Below are 4,870 nucleotides of genomic sequence, written 5' to 3' on the forward strand. Positions count from 1 at the left end.
GCTTTATAGGCAATGCCTCAGATTTTAGTTTTCTGCCTGACCACTCGTCAACAATTGTCTAGCTTTACTCCTAGGAACCCCTCTTCTGTCAGTGACCTAATACTGAAATCCAGTTCTTGGTCTTGCCACTTTGATCCTGCTCCTAAATTTCTCCTCAAATGCTATCATTCTGTCCTTTCTGCAACTATTTCTCACCTCATAAACAGATCTTTTGCTTCTGCTTCTCTCCCTCTACCACTTAAAACTGCGGCAGTGACTCCAGTTCTTAAAAAAATTATCTTGGACCCTACTGTTCTTTCTAATTTTCATCCTATCTCTAACTTACCGTTCAGTTACAAAATACTGGAAAGTACTGTTGCCTCCCAGCTCCAATCTGTCCTTGCTCAAAATAATCCCTCTGACCTCTTTCAAGCTTTCTTTCATCCTCACCATAGTACTGAAATTGCCCTCTTAAGGGTTGTCAATGACCTATTACTTTCTAGCGATTCCGGTTTGCTTTCTATTTTTCTATTACTTGATCTTAGTTCTGCTTTTGATACTATCTGTCATGATGCTAGACTTCTTACACATACCAAGCTACCGGCTGGCTACCGGTTTTGTTTCATATTAAATATATAATAATCTTGCTTACATTTAAATGACTTCACGGTTTGGCGCCTTGCTATCTTAGTGAACTGCTTCTCCTCTACAACCCAACCCGTTCTCTCAGATCCTCTGAGCGTGGACTCCTCTCTGTCCCTAGGTCTTGTCTCTCTACTATGAGTGGCAGGTCTTTCAGTGTTGTAGCACCCAAGATCTGGAATTCATTCCCTCTGACTCTTTGCTGCATCATGTCCATCTCCGAGTTCAAATCTCAAATTAAAACGTATTGGTTTCTCAGTGTTATTTGTCCTAATGTGTTGCTATGCATTCTGCTCTTAGTGAATGTACTATCTCTACTGTGTTTTTTATTTTTTTGTGTTCGATTGTTCATTGTTTTTCACATTCTGTGATGTCCATGATTGTTCTTATGTATTATTGTATTGCTATTGTAAAGCATCCTGGAGCTCTGGAAAGGCGCTATATAAATTAAACATATTATTATTAGTACAGGTTGATAAGTCTGATTTTTTTTTATATTTTATTTTTATTTTCCATGTCAGCCCTCACCAGTGCCCCCAAACAACTCTGAATTAGGGCCTCCAGGTGAGACTCAGTCCTAAACAAAATTATGTTTCGGGTCCCGCAACCTACACTATGTGCAAACATCCTGTACCACAGTAACACAAAATCCATATAACTTTCTTTTTATAGTCTGCTGTCTGTAAAGCTGTTTGATGGACCGAGCTACTTTGCAAGACAGTACTAGCTTCAATTTTGTAAGTTATTGGCATTTGGTAATCAGATAATGTCAAGAAACCACTAAGTTGCTAGAATATAGGAAAAGTATTGTGTAATTAAAAACATGCAAGCAAAAAGTATCATATGCATACAGATGCAGAGTGTTTAGTTGGCTAGAAAACACACACTGTTTATAGAGAAAAGAACTCAGAACTCATACTCAGAAAAAAGCATATTAAAACTTTAACTTTCCTCTTTTCCATGAGTTGGTAACTTAAAAATGCAGATTTCACATGGAAACCTGAATATAGTACACCTTTATTTATATTTATTTAAGGTACATAATATTAATTAGCTACAATGGACACCACATACATCTTTAGAATAGATAGGATCTAGTTGTGTAGCTGATTTACATTTTACATTTCATTTACATTTAATAAGATGATGTCTTTCAGATGATTCACATTCTACTGCTGATTTTCTTTTATTAAATCATTAAACCATGAATTAAGTCTTGAAACTCTCTTATCCTTATATAATATTCAAAAACCAAAATAATCAGTAGTTGTAGATCTGTTCGAAAGAACTTAATTTAAGCAACAGTTAGTGTAGTAACACGTTAGTAACATGATATATATGTATATATATATATATATATATATATATATATATATATATATATATATATATATATATATACCCCTTCATGGCAAACATCTTTAGTACAGCACCCTTTTGCTGTTATGATCTGCTGCAACGAGATGCATAGCTTCTGGCAGCATTCCTGTAGATATGCCCCATAATTTCATCTATGACAGATAATGGTCAGTAATAATGGTCATGTGTGTTCTTATTCCTTGATTTCAATATTTACAACAGCAAATTGTGTATTTGAAAGTAGTGTAATTTGGACCAGTGTTTAAAAAAATGACTTTTACAAGCCTTGTTTTGACTTTATTTGTTTAATATACATAAATGGTATTTTTAGGACTAAGCAAAAGTTGCATGTCAGAAGTGGGATTCGAACCCACGCCTCCAATCGGAGACCAGAATCCTCCTTACACCAGGGGGAAGGTCTGAACCTTGAGTCTGGCGCCTTAGACCGCTCGGCCATCCTGACACTGAAAGACTTCTGAAAAAGAGTACTTATGACTGTTAATAGTATTTTAACTTAACTAATTAAAATAAATACTGCATTAGTTTTTAATAGTTATTGTGGGAAAATCACATGAATGGGTTAAAAGCTTAGCTAGCCAAGCACTTCGTGGAGAAAAAACTATAGTACTTAAAAGCTCGGTAATGGTGAAAAGGGGTGCTAAAAATATCAGGCTGTCACAGATTACAGTTTAATATCATTTCAACCCAAAAGTTTCAGTAGCTATGCTGTTTTGGTGCCTTCTGTCCATGGATATACGCTAAGGTTATTGTTAGAATATTCAGTTTTAGGATTTACTAGCCATGTTAGCGCCTCTGTAGTTGGCTAAACGTTAGTGACTAGTTTATTTCGTCTGTTTTGCCATTAGATCCTCAGAAAAATCAGGAATTGCGAGACAAGCTAGATCTCCTGACTCTTCTTGCTGAACGATGATAATACTCGCACGATAAGATGGCTAATACGGAGCTGCATCTTTTGTAATAGTTCCACCTTCAATAATTGCAAGTGCGACATTGCGCCTGTAGAGGGCACTCATCAGTGTTTTTAAACCATGTGGAGAATTGTAAACAAGACTGACCTGGCCTATTACAGCACTTGCACAAATGTATTTTTACTTACTTTCGGTTGTGTTGTTAGTACAAATTGGGATGAGTTTTTCAGGCTGGACCAAAGCCTTCTTCAAATGTCCTAATATATTGAACACACACTCAATCTTCACTACAAACATGCATATATATGCAATTATCCAGTCAGTCAAGCATGTGTCAGCACACAATGCATATATGATACAGGTCAAGATATAGGTCAAGAGCTTCAAAACACACACACACACACACACACACAGAGAAAACGGTCTCTAGAGTTTACACAAAAACATAGGAGAATGGCCAGACTGCTTCAAGCTGACAGATAGGCTATACTAACTCCTATAACAACTCTATACAAACATGTGAGCAGAAAAGCATCTCAGAATACACAAACTTTGAGGCAGAGCGGCTACAGCAGTAGAGGATTCCTCATATTCCTGTCCTTGGCTAACAGAGCAGATTTTAGAACTGAAACTATCTGTTAATAAAGGATAGACAACTTATGCAACATATTAAGATATTTTTTAGTGGTGAAGAAGACCTTAGACCAGGGTGGAGACAAATGCTTCAATTTTAGAAAATCCCTTTCTTTAAGATTATGGTAAGTTTTGTGGCCTAAGAAGTACCCACATGTGCTTGTTAAACATCCCATTTCAGATTTATTCTCCCCTTTACTGTTAAAATAAGCTCCAGTCTGCTGGGAAGGCTTTCCACTAGATTTTGGAGCATGGTTGTGGGGATTTGTATTCAATCAGCTACCAGAGCATTGGTGGGGTTGAGGTCAGGCACTGATGTTCGGTAAGGAGGCTCCAGTTCCAGTTCATCCCAGATGTGTTTAGTGGGGTTGAGGTTAGGGCTCTGTGCAGGATACTCCAGTTCTTCCACTCCTTATCATGCTGGAACAGGTTTGAACCCTTAGTAGCAGTGATGGAAAATTGTAATACTACATTCTATTCAATTGTGAGATTCCAACAGTTTGTGAAAGAAACACAAATGGGTGTGATGGCCAGGGGTACACATACTTTTAGCCATATAGTGTATCTATTATCATGTTTTTTTTTTTTTGTTGTTGTTGTTGTTGTTTTGCTAGTGAATACTGTGTATTGTTTACTCAATTGCCATCTTATTTGTATTTCAGTAAACAAAATGTTTTGCCTCAAATTATTTACAGTTTCAATATGCTTTAGTATAATAAACCTGACATTAATTATTCTGTCAGAAATGCAAGTTGCTCTTTTAATAGCATTTTGTTTCTATGAATAAATGGTATTCAGGTATATGTGGGTAAAAAAAATATGAGAAAAATGACAATAGCATCCAATATCGATGAAACATATAAAATACAACAAAGTATGTCACATTACATCAGTTAAGTCAATAATTTATACATAGTTTGTAGGGATTACTGATTTTGCAAGGTGCCTGACCAGGCAAATACATTTTTGCCTTTTTGTTTTGTGTTTAATAGTTTATGTGTTTATAAGTACACAGTGCTGGACTGCTTGTACGACAAATGGCATATCATAGTAACCCTGAGACATCCGTGGAGGTTTTAATATCATGGACCTGCAGCATTGCATGCAGTATAGAACTATGAGTCGATTCCAAAGCTTCAGAGTCGATTCCATACTCTGAAATAGATTCGGACCATTTGACCCACAGCTGGTGTAAAGTGAGAGAGTAAGCGATTTTGGTGTTATTGCACGACTTCTTCTTATATCATGTTACAAACACCAGACAGTATTTTACGTCGAGATTCAACGCCTATCCCTAGGAATCAAATCGGAGTCGTCACTAAAGTTCG

General features: G+C 36.5%; 1 non-coding gene across 1 annotated transcript; it reads right to left on the reverse strand.

Annotated features, from left to right (window-relative positions):
- Positions 1-2,329: 2,329 nt before the first annotated feature.
- On the reverse strand, positions 2,330-2,443 carry trnal-caa (transfer RNA leucine (anticodon CAA)). Its single transcript has 2 exons — positions 2,406-2,443; positions 2,330-2,375 (listed from the first exon to the last, which is right to left on the reverse strand). It is a non-coding gene; the product is annotated as a tRNA-Leu (tRNA).
- Between the last annotated feature and the right edge of the window lie 2,427 nt (positions 2,444-4,870).

This window comes from Ictalurus furcatus, chromosome 6, assembly GCF_023375685.1.
Source record: "Ictalurus furcatus strain D&B chromosome 6, Billie_1.0, whole genome shotgun sequence".
Lineage (NCBI taxonomy): Eukaryota > Metazoa > Chordata > Actinopteri > Siluriformes > Ictaluridae > Ictalurus > Ictalurus furcatus.